Raw genomic sequence first — 23,459 nt, forward strand, 5'->3', positions numbered from 1 at the left:
GTTAATCCCTCAACCGTTTTAAAGTACAGTATGATTTTCTCTTCAAATATGAAAAGTCTTACTTTGCAGTACTTCGAGTCTATTCCATCCCTGTGAAGCACCAGCAAGGGAGTGATGTGCACTTGGTGCGGTCCTTCTCCTGGGCCGCATAGTGCCTCTCAAGGGAGCTCTGTTCTGAGTCTCTTCCATCCCTGTGATGAAGCACCAGCAAGGTAGTGATGTATATGTACTTGATGCGGTCCTCCTCCTGAGCCCTACAGTGCTTCTCAAGAGAGCTCTGGTCTGAGTCTGTTCTAGCCGTGAGAAGCACCAGCAAGGTAGTGTATATGTACTTGATGCGGTCCTCCTCCTGAGCCGTACAGTGCTTCTCAAGAGAGCTCTGGTCTGAGTCTGTTCTAGCCGTGAGAAGCAGTCCTTCTCCTGGGCCGTATAGTGCTTCTCAAGGGAGCTCTGGTCTGAGTCTGTTCCATCCCTGTGAAGCACCAGCAAGGTAGTGATGTGCACTTGGTGCAGTCCTTCTCCTGGGCCGCATAGTGCCTCTCAAGGGAGCTCTGTTCTGAGTCTCTTCCATCCCTGCGAAGCACCAGCAAGGTAGTGATGTGTACTTGGTGCGGTCCTTCTCCTGGGCCGCATAGTGCTCCTCAATGGAGCTCTGTTCTGAGTCTCTTCCATCCCTGTGATGAAGCACCAGCAAGGTAGTGATGTGTATGTACTTGATGCGGTCCTCCTCCTGAGCCCTACAGTGCTTCTCAAGAGAGCTCTGGTCTGAGTCTGTTCTAGCCGTGAGAAGCAGTCCTTCTCCTGGGCCTTATAGTGCTTCTATAGTGCTTCTCAAGAGAGCTCTCTGATGTGAAGTGAGCTGGTAGATCTGCCATCACCTGGTCAAGAAATTTGAATACTGTCAATTTGGGAAAAAATGTTTGATACTGATTGAGAGATTTACTTGTATTCATTATTAGCTATCCTGCAAATTCGAGTGGAACAAGGTTAAAAAAAAATAGGTTAACCAGTTTGCATCGGATAAAGTGTATACAAACAAAGATTTTGCGGTATTCGTAGCGGATGCCAGATGAACAAGAATGATAGCTGAGTCCTATAAATACAGATGTCAAATTGGTTCAGAGAACTCTTAGAGTTTTTAAGAATAAATTATTGTTTCACTGAAGAAGAAGTGTCTTTGCTCCCTTATTAGTCCCATCCTTGTAGATAGGATAGGATGCCTGGTTATATATCTTTGATACAAACGAATCCGGGAAATATAAATTTATAGTGACTTGGCATCATTACATCTTGCAAGGTGACAAAAGAAAGTCCTGAATAGCGCCCTCTACGCCACCTCACCCGGCCGCAGCATTACATGACAAAAACAATGAAAAAAGCCCATTGGTTTTACTTTAAACATGCCTTAGACCTTACTCCATATTTTTTATACAATTTCCTTAAAAAAAGTTAAAACATAAGTAGTAACTATCAAAGGTTATTAATATCACTCAATCTGAAAATAAAAAGAAAACAAAAATCCCCCACTTACATTATTGTCGATTCAGCCATAAAAAATCGTTGCGCGTCAATTTTGATCTGTTAAGTCAATTTCTTTTTTTTCTTTAAAATTTTCTGTAGCTACAACAGTGCCCTTTAGTGCTGCACCGCCTCAAATATTTAGCACTAAGGAGCACAAGGGCACCAAGGCAAATGATAGGGCACCAAGTCAAATGATGTAACACCATATGAGAACTCAAACAAACAAAGCAGTACCACTTTGCTATTTTTTCCCAAGCTTGGATGGTACAGACAAAGAATATTTTTTAAACGCATCACTAGTTTGAATACAATTTAATACCAAATTAGTGACTCTCAACAGTATAGTTATGAACTCACAGTCTGTTTGTTTGATGACGGAATTTTTGTTACAACTTCCACATGGTAGTAGATTAAAAGGCGACTACAAAATACTTCAGTCTGTGTAAAAAAAAAAAATAGGCGACTTGATCAAAGTTACTTATTGTACAAGTGCGATTAGGCCTAAACCTTTTTTTTCCTGAATCTTTTTCTTAAAGTTGCTAAATGAAAGCTGTAATCGCGAACAACAAATCTGTTGGTAAACACACAATTGGGTGTTAATTTGAATTTGTTGTTAGGTTTTTCAAATAGACCTACAAACGCTGTGGTATAATAGCTGATTATGCTTTTTACCTCTTTACAAAAAATTGCTGATCCAAATGCGTTGCAGATAATGTTGGGATAATATTCTGGTTGTTAACAAGTTTTGTTTGGGTGGCTTGATTTGGTCGATCTTGTAGCTTGGATCATGTCCCTCGAGCCAGTACGTCAGGCTTTCACCTTTGCCCTGAAATAAAAGAAAGGAAAAAGATAAGAGATTGATTGAAACAGTTATCTCATGTTTCCTTTGAAATATGATGGACTTGAGAATTTGCAGCAGTGAAAATTGAAGGAAGGGTAGATCATTTGTCATTTGTGATTTTTTTCCCATTTGAAGCAACAAACGTGCTCAAAATCTAAAGATAAGTGCTTAACAACTACCCCAAATGAAGTTAAAGATATGTGAATGCTGTGTTTTCAGAGGAAACAGTATTCTAGGATCTCAAATTCTATTCAAAAGTTGCCGAGACACGTTTGTTCTCATTCAGCTGATTGAAGCTTTGCAATGTTGCACACTAAACCGCTGAATGAGTCATGTCAACGCGTGTGCACACCCATTCACAGATTAGTCCGATCACAAACCAACTACTAACGAAAACTTCCAAAAAATGTGTCATTTGACACACTTCTTAGAAATGGCCTTCTTTTATTGTGTTCTTCACAATGACAGCATGTAATGCCAGAGTGAATAATTTCACAGGCAGTCCGACTAGCTGAACTAGACTTGTTCTTGTGACTAGACTTGTGATGTTCTTGTGACTAGACTTGTGATGTACTTGTGACTGGACTTATGATGTACTTGTTACTGGACTTATGATGTACTTGTGACTGGACTTGTGATGTACTTTTGCCTGGACTTGTTATGTACTTGTGATGTACTTGTGAATGAACTTGTGACTGGACTTGTGATGTACGTGTGACTAGACTTGTAATGTACTTGTGACTGAAATTGTAATGTGCTTGTGACTAGACTAATGATGTACTTGTGACTAGACTTGTGATGTACTTGTGACTGAACTTGTGACTGGACTTGTAATGTACTTGTTACTGGAACTGTAATGTACTTGTGACTAGACTTATGATGCACTTGTGACTGGACTTGTGACTGGACTTGTGACTGGACTTGTGATTTACTTGTGACTGGACGTGTGATGTACTTGTGACTAGATTTGTGATTTACTTGTGACTGGACTTGTGATGTACTTGTGACTGGACTTGTGATGTACTTGTGACTGGACTTGTGATGTACTTGTGACTGGACTTGTGATGTAGTTGTGATTTATCAATCTTAAGTATCTCGGCCACAAGCAAAGACAATGATCTTACCTGAGTGAATACCGATGAGGAGTTTGAGTTTCTCATCTTGTTTGTGTGGCATGATCAACTATTAACGCCCTGCAGGAGATGCCATGCAGCGGAGGCGATCATACCAGCATGACGGCTGCCATTACGGATCAGTAGGCAGGAGACCAACATGTAGGCATCGTCGATACTTTCAACCTTGGCAAGATGTTATTATTCAACACTGGTTAATTTTGCTTTCAGACATTATCATAGAACATACATATTTGCGTGGTTTTTGCCTGAACTAGTAACCATGGTAGCATCAACTTAACCTCTGAGTGATTGTCATGACTACGCCTGCGAACAGCCGAGTAATGTTGACAATGATAATGCAAGTGACTTTTTGTAATTATATTATATTAATTATGTGTTTTTCAGTGGCCGAGAGTGTGCATCACATAGTATTTGCTATTTTCCGTCTACATGTACATGGCTAAAAGGACTATGGCACCTTCCATTTTAATACTGACTACTTTGAGTGGCATAATCAAACTACCGGTAGCCTCCTAGACCTGTTTTATAATGCCACTTGAAGCAGTCAATATGCAAGACTACAAATTATAAGCATAGCTTGTAAAGTACTCTGATAGTAAAACAGATCTAAGATGGTAGAATCAAGCCAAGCAGTAACGGGTAAGGTGCTTTCTGTCAATGTATTGTTGATCATTTCATGTTTGCATATTAACCATAATAAATGAACTTGGATAAGTGTATTAAGTATAATCTACTGCAAGTACCCTTTAAAATAACTTCCTGTGATATGGCACGTTTGGCTTAACCAGTTCACATCAGACAACGTGTATGTATACACGCAAGGTTTTGCGGTAATCGGAATGGATGATGGATAAACACGCAACAAGCGAGGCCTGAAATGTCTGTCAGTGGCCCGCTTGCAGCGAGCTACCCGTAGATGACAGCCTGAAGCCGTCTGGCATCCAGATTCATGAAAACAATCACAAGTCTTGGTCTGGTCAATGTCAAAATAGTCCAGCGCGAACTGGTTAAAACAATCTGCTGGGTCATATGGAATATTTACCTTTTAGACGTCATAGTTGGAAATGATGGCGTCGAACAGCGTGTTCAAGGCATTCAACAAGTTAACAACCTGGAAAGTTAAGAGCAAGATGTAAAGGGTAATCCTGGTGACACTAATGGTTTGCAATAATCTGAGTAGACAATTTGATCAAATTTGAGTGCATTTTTGATAATAGTATACGTTTTTAACTTAAACCGCCTTTGAGAATATAATTGAAAAGTATTAAGCCCTAGCTGCATGTTTATCTAGGCTGATTATAAAGATTATGTGCACCAACAGTAGATTGTCCCTTTTTGACAACTTTTGAGAGCCCTACATTGTGTAGTTGGAGAGACACATTGCGTGTACCGTACTAGTGCCCGCGCATATGGCGCGAAATACACAAGATTAATTTTATTCTGGATTTGCACAAATCCAGAGCTTCTTCGCGTGAGCATCTGGGTCCTAGCTCTATGGTACAATGCATTCAAATGTAAAAATAATATGGGGCGAAATACACAAGATTAATTTTATTCTGGATTTGCACAAATCCAGAGCTTCTTCGCGTGAGCATCAGGTACAATGCATTCAAATGTAAAAATAACTAGTGATTTGCGTTTGTTGAGTTACAAACGCAGGGTGATCGGGTGACATTTTCATATGAACGTGCCCAGTGTACTTGTGAATATCGTAACAGAAAGAGGATCACAAAATTTCACCCTCTGAGAAGTATGATTTGTTTTATTTTTGTAGAAAAAAATCTTTTGGAGTCTGATAAATTTGAGTTTAGAAATTGTAATATGTAGAAATACATGGAATTTCCGGTTTCATAAATTATAAATTAAAATACGCAAACTGAATACTGATTTAGTTAAGAGAAAATACATGTTCATCTATAAGTAAAAAGAATTTGTGAAAATAAAGGAATTGTAATGAATGTTGAAGTGTTTGTATTATTAAACTATTTTTGTGACGTCACATTATTGTTAAAGTGTAATCTACACTTTACTCGGTACATTTTTTACAAATCGACATCAACAATTAATCCCATGAACCGTTTGGAAGAAATTTGGTTCGCTTTTATTTTGATCAGGGTCGATATAATTATGTGCAAAGTTAAAAGTTAATGAAGTACATAAAGTACAAACATAGTGGACACGGATTAAATGACGAATTTAAATTTAAAGAAAAGAAAATTGATCGTTTTTTCACTTCTCTGTACAATAACTTCCAGTCGAATGTTGTCACGATTCTGAAACCTTCCAAATTTCTTCAAAGGTTGTAAACAGAATTAATATCTAGAGGCAATTTTGTAAAATTGTAACGAATGGTTTTTAAATTCAAACATTCCATCTATAGATCTTTTGACGTACCGCTAGAGGTCGCCCTTTCATGTAATTACGTCAACACGCCAATGTTTGTGTTGGACATTCCTCACTAAATATTTGCGTAATTTGATTTTGAGGCTATTCTGTCTGTAATTTAAATTCACCCAACTTTGACCTTCCAGTAGCCCGGAGGTAAAGGCCAAGCGAGTTTACGTACATTTAGGAGAAAACCCACGGAGAATTATTGTCCAGAAAAAAATCCAAAAGAATCATTCTTACCATTTTAAAAAGGTGATCGGGTCGTACCCGATCAAAAAGTCCGCAAAAAGTTTTGTGTGATGAATTCCTGCTTTTGACAGATTTTTCACTTTTTTCTGTTTTAGTTTTATTGTGCTCAGCATAAAAATCGGGCAAGAAAGATATTTTGCTGTTAATCCCTCGACCGTTTTAAAGTAAAGTTTGAGCATTTTCTCTTCAAATATGAACAAGTCTTACTTTGCAGTACTTTGAGTCTGTTCCATCCCTGTGAAGCACCAGCAAGGGAGTGATGTGCTTGGTGCAGTCCTTCTCCTGGGCCGCATAGGGCTTCTCAAGGGAGCTCTGTTCTGGGTCTCTTCCATCCCTGTGATGAAGCACCAGCAAGGTAGTGATGTGTACTTGATGCAGTCCTTCTCCTGGGCCGTACAGTGCTTTTCAAGAGAGCTCTGGTCTGAGTCTGTTCCATCCCTGTGAAGCACCAGCAAGGTAGTGATGTGTGGTCCTTCTCCTGGGCCGTACAGTGCTTTTCAAGAGAGCTCTGGTCAGAGTCTGTTCTAGCCATGAGAAGCAGTCCTTCTCCTGGGCCTTATAGTGCCTCTATAGTGCTTCTCAAGAGAGCTCTCTGATGTGAAGTGAGCTAGTAGAACTGCCATCACCTGGTCAAGAAATTTCAATATTATCAATTTGGGAAAAAATGTTTGATATTGCTGTCTGATGCCAGACGACAGCTGAGTTACATTAGAAATTCTGCATTGTCATTGGTCAATTCACAACGGGTAATGCATAATGCATGTCTACCAAATCGGTAGACAAAATGTAAGGAAAAACATAAGCATTCTCCACGAGATGGTAAAGGCCCTCGCGGCTTTGCCACTCGTGCTAGTCTTTTTACGTGTCAGCATCTTGTGTGCCTCACGTGCCAGGTAAGCGCGTGGGACTTGACTAAAGGCTAAGCGCTGCGTGACTGACAGCTAACTAAGCACAGTCGATATATCGATATATCGATTTTATCGATATTGGTTTGATATCGATATCGCCGATAACGACTTATCATGCTTGCCTGTTACCATTGCCATGGCATGTTGGAATTTGGTTACATTCAAAAGTGTACAAACCAGCCTCCAAACTTTGCTCTGGAAATTGTATGAAAAGTGGACGTCTGAATAAGGGTTATGTTGCTATTTGCTTGTAACAAAGCGAGTGTGCATCCAAAGCATAATTAAACTAGCAACAAAGTCTGTATGTGAAAATAGAAAAAAATTCCAAGAATTGTCTGTATAACTCAGCTCTGTGTATTATAATTGATCCGTCAGTCTTTAGTGATCTGTCAATAATAAGTAAAGCCTCTGTGATCCACTCTCATTTTTTTAACGATAATTTTAAATAGTTTTACACTCAGTTTTAATCAGCAATGTCTTATCTTAGCAATCTTTAGAAGTCTGTTAATGATAATGAATAATTCTCCCGTTTTGATTTGTACCTTTTAATTTACAATTTAAAGATGTATTGATTGTATTCTAATTAGTTTTTAAGTAAAATACACATTGTAAATTTGAATGTTTTCAGCCTATGGCCTGCTTTTAATTCAAATAAATAAATAAACCATAATAATAATACATGTAATAATAATAACAATAATAATACATGTAACTCAATTAAGTCCAGTTAAGAAATGGGGGAGTTTATGTACAGCCTGGGCAGACAAGTACATTTGTATTTTCCAGTTTTCGAGCTGAATTTGATGATAGCTGAGTCCTATAAATACTGATTGGCAAATTGGCATGGTTCTGAGAACTCTTGGAGTTTTTAAGAATGAATTCTTGTTTCACTGTAGAAAAAGCGTCTAAAAAAGTTGCTCCCTTAGGCCTATTAGTCACATCCTTGTAGATAGGATAGGAGGCCTGGTTGTATATGGGTGTTTACATAAATGTGGAGGCCAGTGGTATAATGCACATGTATGTTCTCTCCTTTCAAGGGCCATTTCCATGTTAAAATAACCAGCTTGCTAATATTTGTGTTTTTACTTTATTGCCCATATCACTATGTACCCACTGAAATAAAAAAAAATTAAATCACCACAATGCATTTGTATAATTTTGATAAAAAATTAGCCAGAATTATGACATTTTTACTTAGGTAAAATTGCGTGACATTTTTACAGCTTGTCCAATGGTGCACAGTTTTCATTCTGTCAATTGATAAATTTGGTCCTTTTTAATTCTAAATGATTGATGAAAACCCAAAACTTAATATTAAACAAAATGTTCGTGCATCGGCAACTTTGTATCATTTTGACATGCCCGCTAAAAATACCATCACTCTGTAACATTTGGTGTCAGCAAATCCTGTTACAGAGTGAACTTTACCATTGATTATAATATTTGTAGAAACTGTCAACTATTCTAACTTTTAAGTGATTATTGAAGTCTTTTATTAAATAAAGAGACTAAAGAAGACCAAAAGTGAAATTCAAAGAAGTATAAGAAATATACCAATTTTAAATATTGGCAGATCAATTTGGTGTCATCCAAAAAACGTTACAGTGTGATACTTTGCAGCTGCACTCTGAATTTGCTCTGGAAATTGTATGAAAAGTGGACGTCTGAATTATAAGGGTTATTTTGCTATTTGCTTGTAACAAAGCGAGTGTGCATCCAAAGCATAATTAAACTAGCAACAAAGTCTGTATGTGAAAATAGAAAAAAAAATCCAAGAATTGTCTGTATAACTCAGCTCTGTGTATTATACATGTAACTCGGCCATCGAGCCATCGACCATCACTCGGCCATCGAGTGACGACAAATTTTGAAACTCGGCACATGCATAGAGCAACTCTTCCCTAACATACCCAAGAAATTTCATGACTATAGGTCAAAGGGTTTTGGAATTATGGCTAATTAATTATTCATATGTACGAATGGCAATACTGCTCTGTGTACACAACGTTTATGCGAAAATTCAGTTTTCACGGCACGTAGCGCCGGAAAATTTTTCGCTACGCGGCAACCCGTGGTCCGATTTTTATGTTTTTGGTATCAAAAGATGCGCAAAGCTCGAGGCTAAAAAGTCATAACAGCTCGGGTCGAGAAAAAAATTTTTTTAGAGGCTATCACGGAAAATGTTGAGGGGGGAGGGCGCCCCCCCCCCCCCCCGGCCCCTTTAGGGTTAAAATATAAGTAGTGACATATCAAAGGTTATTAATATCACTCAAGCTGAAAATAAAAAAAGAAAACAAAAATCCCCCATTTGCATTATTCTCAATTAGGCCCTCAAAAAACTAGTCATGCGTCAATTTTGATCTATTGCATCACTTCTTAAAAATTTTCCACAGTAGCTACAACAGCGCCTTTTATTGCCGCACCGCCTCAATTTTTTAGCACCAACACAAGGGCACCAAGGCATATGATGAAACACCATATGAGAACTCAAACAAGCAAAACAGGACCACTTTGTCTGCACAATCCAAGCTTGGGAAAAAAATTGCAAAGAATATTTTTTGAAACGCATCACTACATCAATTACAGAACTCTGGTCTGACCAGATAGAGACCCACTATTTTTTTTGGCTGTGCGCAATTCTGTCTCATGTTTGTCACCATTTTCATTTTCTCTATCTCTATCGACTTGTATAATTTTATTAATGGTGACCCCGGCTCAAATTATCAATGATCAAAGAAGTATCAGACAGAAAGAAATATAAACCAACAGACACAATAATCTTCATATTTTGAACAGGTATTATTTTAACAAGTTATATATGCCAATTTAATATTTACAATTAATATATACAAGGATCCAAATAGAACTTATGTTTCCAATCACTGTCTTCTCGGATTGAAGACTTCAGTTTAACTTTTGCACTTATCTAATTCACACAGATTTTCTGTAGTTCAGTTTTCTTATTCTCTTGGCTTAAGGTTAAGCTATCAATCGTACAAATTTTCTGTAAACTAATTTATCTTATCGCTTATCACGTCTTAGATTTACACTCAATTCGATAGATCACACAGATCTTCTACCAGTCAATTCTATTAATTCTCACTTAGTTTTCTTATCACCGTATTGATGGGTGACTCGCAGACGTCTCACAGTTAATTTTCCCAACACTTGGGCTTTCTTGTGAACACTTAGTTCTCTTATTACTTACATATACTTGTAACACTTAATTTTATCATATTTATTTAAATATCACACAGGTTTCTTGTCAGTTAGTTCTTTGAGGAGTTTTTGATCAATATGGATACCGTACAGTTTTTTTTTTTTTTAAGGAGATGTTGTCCGCTCAACTTGACCTTTACGGTGAAAGTAGGACTATTCTGCGCTTTACTTAGACGTGCTGTAGGTAGTTGAGTATGACGGCCAAGAAGTCGATCTCTCAGGCGGTCTCTCAGGCGGTCCCTCAGGCTCAGTGGCGGGTTAGATCATACCAGTATTTACGGCCATCTACAATAATAATATAATAACCAAAAACCTAAAGAGCATTTCGTCCAATAATTCAAACAAAGGCAAGGTTAATACAATAAATTGAAACAACTGCTGTTTCGGCATACATGTAGACCGTTCTTCGTTTTAATTTCACAACCATGGCAATTCATCTAAGGTCTACACGACATTCAGGATGTGGCCTTACGTGATTTACAATTCATTTCATGGATTGTCGACTTTGCACAATGAAATAAAATGAATGTCTAAATAAGTCTATAAATATTTTAAAATAACACTTACGGTTGTGGAGAGTGCAGTTTAATTGATGCCGGGCTGAGTGTTGCGATTTTGGTCAAAATCGGACCGGGGACTGCTGGTCCGAAGATCTTACTTCGGCACTGTAATTTTGCCGATCGAGCTGACAAACTGGATTTTGTGGCTGATTTCCACAAAAATCAGAATCTTGGGTTTTCTATAACCTGCTGCATTCAGGTGTCTTCGGACGGTTGATACCGGTCACATTCACACACACTCAGACTAACACGGACTAATTTTGATGATGCTTTCTGATCTGACGCTACTATCGTTCTTCCCAAGGCTTTCTCCCTCTCTCTCATTCTCTCTCTCATTCTATGTACATTTACATACCAACCAATTAAGGGAATAATAGTACCACCAACCACAATGGTTGATGACAATGCTGGAGAATGCTAGAACATGTCCTATTACATCACATCGCTCCATGCATCGAATGCCAACGCCTTAAATCTCAGTGGTTATACGTTTTTAATGGCGCAGGAACTATAGTCGTTTCTTATTGGAGAAAAACTTTAGGACTCGACTATTTATGTGCGTAGGGTGATCTCATTACCGAGTAATGAGGTGCGCGAAAATAAAAAATATAAGAAAAGAATTTACGTTGTGACAATGTTGGATGAATGCCCCATACATGTATATTATATTGAGAGTCCCAAATTTTCGGACTACATGTAGGTATGAACCAAATAGGCTACTCCTCAATTCCAACTAGGATAACTGAGATTACAACTTGAAATAAAAAGGAATCAAACCAAACAAGCAGTAGGATCTGAAGCAAAGACTTTTCAATTCATTCAAGGATAACTAAGGCTACACCTTGGAACAGAAGAGGAATTGAACCAAGGTCAAACCATACAGGACTCAAACTTGCTACTTACGTTATCATCAATGGTGTCAATCTTAGTCACCACAGCTCCGTCAATGAGTGGAGGTTGATCCATGTCTCAATGGTGTGCTCAATTGATTGCCTGGTCCACTGCTTCGTTACCACCCAAATAACTCCCCAACCAAGAGAACTGGTTAGTTGATTTTTATCACCTGTTTGAGCAAAAATAACAGTAATCATAAGAAAATGAGACATTTTCTGTCTTTGTGCAGTTCTCTCTTGAAGGCATTATGTTAAAAAATTACCAAAATTCAAAAAGGTGTCATTACATTGAGAGAAGTCTGCTTAAGGTTGACAACATCATTTTTTAGAAATAAAAAAATCCTTGATTCTAATTTGATCGAAACAAAACAGGGGCCCTACACTATACACGATTGCCAAAATGATGATACTGATAGATGACATAAATCTGGGACTGCATGCACTGAGAAACATTCCCAATTGTGTTAGGAAAAATAACTCAGCAATTTTGCTTGACTCTCATTCATGTCCATAGACTTTATACACACACACCCACACACACCCACACACACTATCGCAGAAAGGGCATCAGCCATCAGGTTGCAACATTTGTTTCCAGTGAGGCAAACACTGACATTTCATTGTTAACTACTTGCATTGGGAGAGTTGGTTGACTTCCCCCTGCACCACCGTCATGACATTGGCTCAACCAACAACAGAAGATAATCAAGCCCACATGAAGGTTTGCTGGCGATCGTGAATTGTAGACCCCCTGTTTTGTTTTGATCAAATAAGAGTCAAAAATGTTTTTAATTGCGCAAAAATCACCTTTATCAAAAGCAGACGATCGCCGGATTGCTAGACATGCCAGAAGTCAACCATGTCAACACGAGTCATCTAGATCTACATCTAGGCCCTACATGTACGCAGGTACTCAGCAAAGTCCACTTGATGTTAACGCTGAATATAAGTGATTGTCATGACTACGCCTGCGAACAGCCGAGTAATGTTGACAATGATAATGCAAGTGACTCTTTGTAATTATATCACCGCACCCACAGATTGTGTTTTTTTCAGTGGCCGAGAGTGTGCATCACATAGTATTTGCTATTTTCCGTCTACATGTACAGGCTAAAAGGACTATGGCACCTTCCATTTTAATACTGACTACTTTGAGTGGCATAATCAAACTACCGGTAGCCTCCTAGACCTGTTTTATAATGCCACTTGAAGCAGTCAATATGCAAGACTACATTTGTATAAGCATAGCTTGTAAAGTACTCTGATAGTAAAACAGATCTAAGATGGTAGAATCAAGTTAAGGGATAACGGTAAAGTGCTTTCTGTCAATGTATTGTTGATCATTTCATGTTTGCATATTAACCATAATAAATGAACCAGGATAAGTGTATTAAGTATAATCTATTGCAGTACCCTTTAAAATAACTTCCTGTGATATGGCACGTTTGGCTTAACCAGTTCACATCAGACAACGTGTATGTATACACGCAAGGTTTTGCGGTAATCAGAATGGATGATGGATAAACACGCAACAAGCGAGGCCCGAAATGTCTGTCAGTGGCCCGCTTGCAGCGAGCTACCCGTAGATGACAGCCTGAAGCCGTCTGGCATCCAGATTCATGAAAACAATCCCAAGTCTTAGTCTGGTCAATGTCAAAATAGTCCAGCGTGAACTGGTTACAACAATCTGCTGGGTCATATGAAATATTTACCTTTTAGACGTCATAGTTGGAAATGATGGCGTCGAACAGCGTGTTCAAGGCATTCAACAAGTTAACAACCTGGAAAGTTAAGAGCAAGATGTAAAGGGTAATCCTGGTGACACTAATGGTTTGCAATAATCTGAGTAGACAATTTGATCAAATTTGAGTGCATTTTTGATAATAGTATACGTTTTTAACTTAAACCGCCTTTTAGAATATAATTGAAAAGTATTAAGCCCTAGCTGCATGTTTATCTAGGCTGATTATAAAGATTACGTGCACCAACAGTAGATTGTCCCTTTTTGACAACTTTTGAGAGCCCTACATTGTGTAGTTGGAGAGACACATTGCGTGTACCGTACTAGTGCCCGCGCATATGGCGCGAAATACACAAGATTAATTTTATTCTGGATTTGCACAAATCCAGAGCTTCTTCACGTGAGCATCTGGGTCCTAGCTCTATGGTACAATGCATTCAAATGTAAAAATAATATGGGGCGAAATACACAAGATTAATTTTATTCTGGATTTGCACAAATCCAGAGCTTCTTCGCGTGAGCATCAGGTACAATGCATTCAAATGTAAAAATAACTAGTGATTTGCGTTTGTTGAGTTACAAACGCAGGGTGATCGGGTGACATTTTCATATGAACGTGTCCAGTGTACTTGTGAATATCGTAACAGAAAGAGGATCACAAAATTTCACCCTCTGAGAAGTATGATTTGTTTTATTTTTGTAGAAAAAAATCTTTTGGAGTCTGATAAATTTGAGTTTAGAAATTGTAATATGTAGAAATACATGGAATTTCCGGTTTCATAAATTATAAATTAAAATACGCAAACTGAATACTGATTTAGTTAAGAGAAAATACATGTTCATCTATAAGTAAAAAGAATTTGTGAAAATAAAGGAATTGTAATGAATGTTGAAGTGTTTGTATTATTAAACTATTTTTGTGACGTCACATTATTGTTAAAGTGTAATCTACACTTTACTCGGTACATTTTTTACAAATCGACATCAACAATTAATCCCATGAACCGTTTGGAAGAAATTTGGTTCGCTTTTATTTTGATCAGGGTCGATATAATTATGTGCAAAGTTAAAAGTTAATGAAGTACATAAAGTACAAACATAGTGGACACGGATTAAATGACGAATTTAAATTTAAAGAAAAGAAAATTGATCGTTTTTTCACTTCTCTGTACAATAACTTCCAGTCGAATGTTGTCACGATTCTGAAACCTTCCAAATTTCTTCAAAGGTTGTAAACAGAATTAATATCTAGAGGCAATTTTGTAAAATTGTAACGAATGGTTTTTAAATTCAAACATTCCATCTATAGATCTTTTGACGTACCGCTAGAGGTCGCCCTTTCATGTAATTACGTCAACACGCCAATGTTTGTGTTGGACATTCCTCACTAAATATTTGCGTAATTTGATTTTGAGGCTATTCTGTCTGTAATTTAAATTCACCCAACTTTGACCTTCCAGTAGCCCGGAAGTAAAGGCCAAGCGAGTTTACGTACATTTAGGAGAAAACCCACGGAGAATTATTGTCCAGAAAAAAAACCAAAAGAATCATTCTTACCATTTTAAAAAGGTGATCGGGTCGTACCCGATCAAAAAGTCCCCAAAAAGTTTTGTGTGATGAATTCCTGCTTTTGACAGATTTTTCACTTTTTTTTGTTTTAGTTTTATTGTGCTCAGCATAAAAATCGGGCAAGAAAGATATTTTGCTGTTAATCCCTCGACCGTTTTAAAGTACAGTTTGAGCATTTTCTCTTCAAATATGAAAAAGTCTTACTTTGCAGTACTTCGAGTCTGTTCCATCCCTGTGAAGCACCAGCAAGGGAGTGATGTGCTTGGTGCAGTCCTTCTCCTGGGCCGTACAGTGCTTCTCAAGAGAGCTCTGGTCTGAGTCTGTTCCATCCCTGTGAAGCACCAGCAAGGTAGTGATGTACTTGGTGCGGTCCTTCTCCTGGGCTGTATAGTGCTTCTCAAGAGAGCTCTGGTCTGAGTCTGTTCCATCCCTGTGAAGCACCAGCAAGGTAGTGATGTACTTGGTGCGGTCCTTCTCCTGGGCCGTATAGTGCTTCTCAAGGGAGCTCTGGTCTGAGTCTGTACCATCCCTGTGAAGCACCAGCAAGGTAGTGATGTACTTGGTGCAGTCCTTCTCTTGGGCTGTATAGTGCTTCTCAAGGGAGCTCTGGTCTGAGTCTGTACCATCCCTGTGAAGCACCAGCAAGGTAGTGATGTACTTGGTGCAGTCCTTCTCTTGGGCTGTATAGTGCTTCTCAAGGGAGCTCTGGTCTGAGTCTGTACCATCCCTGTGAAGCACCAGCAAGGTAGTGATGTACTTGGTGCGGTCCTTCTCCTGGGCTGTATAGTGCTTCTCAAGAGAGCTCTGGTCTGAGTCCGTACCATCCCTGTGAAGCACCAGTAAGGTAGTGATGTACTTGGTGCGGTCCTTCTCCTGGGCCGTGTAGTGCTTCTCAAGAGAGCTCTGGTCTGAGTCTGTTCTTGCCGTGAGGAGCAGTCCTTCTCCTGGGCCTTATAGTGCCTCTATAGTGCTTCTCAAGAGAGCTCTCTGATGTGAAGAGAGCTGGTAGAACTGCCATCACCTGGTCAAGAAATTTCAATATTATCAATTTGGGAAAAAATGTTTGATATTGCTGTCTGATGCCAGACGACAGCTGAGTTACATTAGAAATTCTGCATTGTCATTGGTCAATTCACAACGGGTAATGCATAATGCATGTCTACCAAATCGGTAGACAAAATGTAAGGAAAAACATAAGCATTCTCCACGAGATGGTAAAGGCCCTCGCGGCTTTGCCACTCGTGCTAGTCTTTTTACGTGTCAGCATCTTGTGTGCCTCACGTGCCAGGTAAGCGCGTGGGACTTGACTAAAGGCTAAGCGCTGCGTGACTGACAGCTAACTAAGCACAGTCGATATATCGATATATCGATTTTATCGATATTGGTTTGATATCGATATCGCCGATAACGACTTATCATGCTTGCCTGTTACCATTGCCATGGCATGTTGGAATTTGGTTACATTCAAACGTGTACAAACCAGCCTCCAAACTTTGCTCTGGAAATTGTATGAAAAGTGGACGTCTGAATAAGGGTTATGTTGCTATTTGCTTGTAACAAAGCGAGTGTGCATCCAAAGCATAATTAAACTAGCAACAAAGTCTGTATGTGAAAATAGAAAAAAAAATCCAAGAATTGTCTGTATAACTCAGCTCTGTGTATTATAATTGATCCGTCAGTCTTTAGTGATCTGTCAATAATAAGTAAAGCCTCTGTGATCCACTCTCATTTTTTTAACGATAATTTTAAATAGTTTTACACTCAGTTTTAATCAGCAATGTCTTATCTTAGCAATCTTTAGAAGTCTGTTAATGATAATGAATAATTCTCCCGTTTTGATTTGTACCTTTTAATTTACAATTTAAAGATGTATTGATTGTATTCTAATTAGTTTTTAAGTAAAATACACATTGTAAATTTGAATGTTTTCAGCCTATGGCCTGCTTTTAATTCAAATAAATAAATAAACCATAATAATAATACATGTAATAATAATAAGGAAAAAAGTAAGACTGCTGCAAACTGCTTACTGACTGGGTGGACCTGAAATATATAAATCTAAAAATTAATGTGGCCTGACGTTGCGAACTTAGCAAGTTCTTCTTCAGAGGCTAAAACAGAAATGACAGAGGTACATACATTAACATGGGGGTGCACACAAACATGCAGGGATGAAAGAAGAAACACAAAAGGAGGATTAGGTGGGAAAGGTGTGGAAAGATGCAGGGGAGGGTGGATGAGAGAACAAAGAAACAAAGGGAGATGGCAAACCACAAGGGGTCTGGTATGAACAGGGGAGGGACCAGAAAGGGAAAGGATCAAAGGTCACAGGGAGTGGGAACGGACAAAAGAGTGTGGGAGTGAAGGGGGATTATGCAGGGGGGGGGGGGGGAACAGTATGGAGGTGGAAAGGGATGAAAGATGGGGAAAGATGGGGAAACACAAACAATGAAGACCAGGTGGATTATCTGTAACAGAAGACAATGGAGGAAGAAAAATATTAATCATTTCCAAGTTGGATGTTGAGACCATGTGGTTGAATAGTTCGAAGACGATTCATCCACACTTTCTCTCTGCTGAGGCGAACTGAGTCCTTGCGATGGCCAAGAGATTCAATGCCCTGCAAAATCATATCAGAAATGGAGTGGTTAGGCAGGTTGAAGTGATGACCAACAGGGGTGTCTAGTTTCTTGGTGTTGACCGTTGACCGGTGGGCATAGAAACGCTTCTTGAGCGTATTCTTAGTCTCACCTACATACTGCACTCCACAGACCCTGCAAGAAATAAGATATATGACATTAGGGGTGTTACAAGTGATGTTACCAATGTAATAATACATAAAAAATAATATTGTAATAATAATAACAATAATAATACATGTAACTCAATTAAGTCCAGTTAAGAAATGGGGGAGTTTATGTACAGCCTGGGCAGACAAGTACATTTGTATTTTCCAGTTTTCGAGCTGAATTTGATGATAGCTGAGTCCTATAAATACTGATTGGCAAATTGGCATGGTTCTGAGAACTCTTGGAGTTTTTAAGAATGAATTCTTGTTTCACTGTAGAAAAAGCGTCTAAAAAAGTTGCTCCCTTAGGCCTATTAGTCGCATCCTTGTAGATAGGATAGGAGGCCTGGTTGTATATGGGTGTTTACATAAATGTGGAGGCCAGTGGTATAATGCACATGTATGTTCTCTCCTTTCAAGGGCCATTTCCATGTTAAAATAACCAGCTTGCTAATATTTGTGTTTTTACTTTATTGCCCATATCACTATGTACCCACTGAAATAAAAAAAAATTAAATCACCACAATGCATTTGTATAATTTTGATAAAAAATTAGCCAGAATTATGACATTTTTACTTAGGTAAAATTGCGTGACATTTTTACAGCTTGTCCAATGGTGCACAGTTTTCATTCTGTCAATTGATAAATTTGGTCCTTTTTAATTCTAAATGATTGATGAAAACCCAAAACTTAATATTAAACAAAATGTTCGTGCATCGGCAACTTTGTATCATTTTGACATGCCCGCTAAAAATACCATCACTCTGTAACATTTGGTGTCAGCAAATCCTGTTACAGAGTGAACTTTACCATTGATTATAATATTTGTAGAAACTGTCAACTATTCTAACTTTTAAGTGATTATTGAAGTCTTTTATTAAATAAAGAGACTAAAGAAGACCAAAAGTGAAATTCAAAGAAGTATAAGAAATATACCAATTTTAAATATTGGCAGATCAATTTGGTGTCATCCAAAAAACGTTACAGTGTGATACTTTGCAGCTGCACTCTGAATTTGCTCTGGAAATTGTATGAAAAGTGGACGTCTGAATTATAAGGGTTATTTTGCTATTTGCTTGTAACAAAGCGAGTGTGCATCCAAAGCATAATTAAACTAGCAACAAAGTCTGTATGTGAAAATAGAAAAAAAAATCCAAGAATTGTCTGTATAACTCAGCTCTGTGTATTATACATGTAACTCGGCCATCGAGCCATCGACCATCACTCGGCCATCGAGTGACGACAAATTTTGAAACTCGGCACATGCATAGAGCAACTCTTCCCTAACATACCCAAGAAATTTCATGACTATAGGTCAAGGGGTTTTGGAATTATGGCTAATTAATTATTCATATGTATGAATGGCAATTCTGCTCTGTGTACACAACGTTTATGCGAAAATTCAGTTTTCACGGCACGTAGCGCCGGAAAATTTTTCGCTACGCGGCAACCCGTGGTCCGATTTTTATGTTTTTGGTATCAAAAGATGCGCAAAGCTCGAGGCTAAAAAGTCATAACAGCTCGGGTCGCGAAAACATTTTTTTTAGAGGCTATCACGGAAAATGTTGAGGGGGGGAGGGCGCCCCCCCCCCCCGGCCCCTTTAGGGTTAAAATATAAGTAGTGACATATCAAAGGTTATTAATATCACTCAAGCTGAAAATAAAAAAAGAAAACAAAAATCCCCCATTTGCATTATTCTCAATTAGGCCCTCAAAAAACTAGTCATGCGTCAATTTTGATCTATTGCATCACTTCTTAAAAATTTTCCACAGTAGCTACAACAGCGCCTTTTATTGCCGCACCGCCTCAATTTTTTAGCACCAACACAAGGGCACCAAGGCATATGATAGGGCACCAAGGCAAATGATGTAACACCATATGAGAACTCAAACAAGCAAAACAGGACCACTTTGTCTGCACAATCCAAGATTGGGAAAAAAATTGCAAAGAATATTTTTTGAAACGCATCACTACATCAATTACAGAACTCTGGTCTGACCAGATAGAGACCCACTATTTTTTTTGGCTGTGCGCAATTCTGTCTCATGTATATTATATTGAGAGTCCCAAATTTTCGGACTACATGTAGGTATGAACCAAATAGGCTACTCCTCAATTCCAACTAGGATAACTGAGATTACAACTTGAAATAAAAAGGAATCAAACCAAACAAGCAGTAGGATCTGAACCAAAGACTTTTCAATTCATTCAAGGATAACTAAGGCTACACCTTGGAACAGAAGAGGAATCGAACCAAGGTCAAACCCATACAGGACTCAAACTTGCTACTTACCTTATCATCAATGGTGTCAATCTTAGTCACCACAGCTCCGTCAATCAGTGGAGGTTGATCCATGTCTCAATGGTGTGCTCGATTGATTGCCTGGTCCACTGCTTCGTTACCACCCAAATAACTCCCCAACCAAGAGAACTGGTTAGTTGATTTTTATCACCTGTTTGAGCAAAAATAACAGTAATCATAAGAAAATGAGACATTTTCTGTCTTTGTGCAGTTCTCTCTTGAAGGCATTATGTTAAAAAATTACCAAAATTCAAAAAGGTGTCATTACATTGAGAGAAGTCTGCTTAAGGTTGACAACATCATTTTTTAGAAATAAAAAAATCCTTGATTCTAATTTGATCGAAACAAAACAGGGGCCCTACACTATACACGATTGCCAAAATGATGATACTGATAGACGACATAAATCTGGGACTGCATGCACTGAGAAACATTCCCAATTGTGTTAGGAAAAATAACTCAGCAATTTTGCTTGACTCTCATTCATGTCCATAGACTTTATACACACACACCCACACACACATTCTCAAATTTGTATCCTTGTGGAGACATTCCTTTGTTCTCGTGTAGTAAAGTGTTCAATTTTGAAAGTGAAGTTTCAAAATGCTCTTATTTTAACCAGAATTAGTTGCCTTGGCTGAAATTTGGACTTAATATCCCTTTTCTAAAACTCTTTCATTTGCGACAGATCAACCCACCTTGGAAATTCCTAGTTTTTGAGTAAAACCCATATATCTATTTCGTGAAAACCTTGTGGAGACCTATTCATCTATAGAAATTGCCCTGTGGAGACCTTTACAATGTTTTGTTCCCTATTGTGTGTGTGTCTCCACAAGGATACGAATTTGTAGTCACCCACACACACACTATCGCAGAAAGGGCATCAGCCATCAGGTTGCAACATTTGTTTCCAGTGAGGCAAACACTGACATTTCAGTGTTAACTACTTGCATTGGGAGAGTTGGTTGACTTCCCCCTGCACCACCGTCATGACATTGGCTCAACCAACAACAGAAGATAATCAAGCCCACGTGAAGGTTTGCTGGCGATCGTGAATTGTAGACCCCCTGTTTTGTTTTGATCAAATAAGAGTCAAAAATGTTTTTAATTGCGCAAAAATCACCTTTATCAAAAGCAGACGATCGCCGGATTGCTAGACATGCCAGAAGTCAACCATGTCAACACGGGTCATCTAGATCTACATCTAGGCCCTACATGTACGCAGGTACTCAGCAAAGTCCACTTGATGTTAACGCTGAATATAAGTGATTGTCATGACTACGCCTGCGAACAGCCCAGTAATGTTGACAATGATAATGCAAGTGACTTTTTGAAATTATATCACCGCACCCACAGATTCTGTGTTTTTCAGTGGCCGAGAGTGTGCATCACATAGTATTTGCTATTTTCCGTCTACATGTACATGGCTAAAAGGACTATGGCACCTTCCATTTTAATACTGACTACTTTGAGTGGCATAATCAAACTACCGGTAGCCTCCTAGACCTGTTTTATAATGCCACTTGAAGCAGTCAATATGCAAGACTACAAATTATAAGCATAGCTTGTAAAGTACTCTGAAAGTAAAACAGATCTAAGATGGTAGAATCAAGCCAAGCAGTAACGGGTAAGGTGCTTTCTGTCAATGTATTGTTGATCATTTCATGTTTGCATATTTACCATAAAAAATAAATGAACCAGGATAAGTGTATTAAGTATAATCTACTGCAAGTACCCTTTAAAATAACTTCCTGTGATATGGCACGTTTGGCTTAACCAGTTCACATCAGACAACGTGTATGTATACACGCAAGGTTTTGCGGTAATCGGAATGGATGATGGATAAACACGCAACAAGCGAGGCCTAAAATGTCTGTCAGTGGCCCGCTTGCAGCGAGCTACCCGTAGATGACAGCCTGAAGCCGTCTGGCATCCAGATTCATGAAAACAATCACAAGTCTTGGTCTGGTCAATGTCAAAATAGTCCAGCGCGAACTGGTTAAAACAATCTGCTGGGTCATATGAAATATTTACCTTTTAGACGTCATAGTTGGAAATGATGGCGTTGAACAGCGTGTACAAGGCATTCAACAAGTTAACAACCTGGAAAGTTAAGCGCAAGATGTAAAGGGTAACTCTGGTGATACTATTGGTTTGCAATTATTTTTGGTGCTACTGTAATTGGCGATTTGGCCGCTGTTGGATCCGGTTGAAATAAATAAATAAATAAATAATCTGAGTAGACAATTTGATCAAATTTGAGTGCATTGTACGTTTTGAACTTAAGCCACCTTTGAGAACATGATTAAAAAGTACTAGGCCCTACATGCCCTAGGTAAAGATTATAAAGATTACGTGCCCAAACAGTAGATTGTCCCTTTTTGACAACTTTTGAGAGCCCTAGTTGGAGAGACGCACTGCGTGAATGTACTGGTACGTGCCCTTTCGTGTAATTATGTCATCATGCCAATGTTTGTGTTGGACATTCCTCACTAAATATTTGCATAATTTATATAACTGTAGCAAAATGCTTCCATCTTCAAGTTAAATTTATTATCATTGCACTTCCGGTTACACTGGAAGTAAAGGTCAAATGGTATGCGCCCTGGACATGCTGGAACAAAATATTGCCAGTAGCAATGTTTGAAACAACAAAAAATGACAACTCTGTTCCGTTATAGCCTAATTAAAAGTAAGCTCTCAAATTTTCATGTTAACCCGCTTGTAATTTGATACCTGAGGTGATGTCATGATGACATCACAATTTCTTGTACATCTTCGTACCAGGGTTCAAATTCCATGTAGGTTTTATCGTCATCACGTGAACTGTTTGGATAAGATGTGGTTCGTTTTGATTTTGAGGCTATTCTGTCTGTAATATAAAATTCACCCAACTTTGACCTTCCAGTAGACCCAGAAGTAAAGGTCGAGCGAGTTCACGTAGGTTTAGGAGAAAACCCGTAAAGAATTATTGTCCAGAAAAAAAACCCAAAGAATAATTATTACCATTTGAAAAAGGTGATCAGGTTGTACCCGATCAAAAAGTCCAAAAAAACATGCAGTGTGATGAATCCTGCTTTTGACAGATTTTCCACTTTTGTTCTTTCTTTGTTTTATTGTGCTGAGCATAAAAATCGGCAAGATAGATCTTTTGCTGTTCCTAACTCAACAGTTTTAAAGTACAGTTAGAGCATTTTCTCTTCAAATATGAAAAAGTCTTACTTTGCAGTAGCCTACTTCGAGTCTGTTCCATCCCTGTGAAGCACCAGCAAGGTAGTGATGTACTTGATGCAGTCCTTCTCCTGGGCTGTATAGTGCTTCTCAAGAGAGCTCTGGTCTGAG

At 38.5% G+C, this 23,459-nt stretch overlaps 2 long non-coding RNA genes across 6 annotated transcripts; both read right to left on the minus strand.

Annotated features, from left to right (window-relative positions):
- Positions 1 to 708: 708 nt before the first annotated feature.
- On the minus strand, positions 709 to 23,459 carry LOC119728456. 4 transcript variants are annotated; one of them, XR_005271059.1, is made up of 5 exons: positions 23,340 to 23,459; positions 22,152 to 22,220; positions 3,487 to 3,660; positions 2,194 to 2,347; positions 709 to 878 (listed from the first exon to the last, which is right to left on the minus strand). It is a non-coding gene; the product is annotated as an uncharacterized LOC119728456 (long non-coding RNA). The 4 variants fall into 4 exon arrangements; XR_005271061.1 differs by having other exon boundaries at positions 23,355 to 23,394; XR_005271062.1 differs by lacking the exon at positions 23,340 to 23,459 and adding an exon at positions 22,854 to 22,886.
- Positions 11,730 to 15,269, minus strand: LOC119728457. 2 transcript variants are annotated; one of them, XR_005271063.1, is made up of 3 exons: positions 15,230 to 15,269; positions 13,428 to 13,496; positions 11,730 to 11,885 (listed from the first exon to the last, which is right to left on the minus strand). It is a non-coding gene; the product is annotated as an uncharacterized LOC119728457 (long non-coding RNA). The 2 variants fall into 2 exon arrangements; XR_005271064.1 differs by lacking the exon at positions 11,730 to 11,885 and adding an exon at positions 12,143 to 12,466.

The sequence above is a fragment of the Patiria miniata genome, unplaced genomic scaffold, assembly GCF_015706575.1.
Source record: "Patiria miniata isolate m_02_andy unplaced genomic scaffold, ASM1570657v1 HiC_scaffold_20, whole genome shotgun sequence".
In the NCBI taxonomy this organism is placed as follows: Eukaryota; Metazoa; Echinodermata; class Asteroidea; order Valvatida; family Asterinidae; genus Patiria; species Patiria miniata.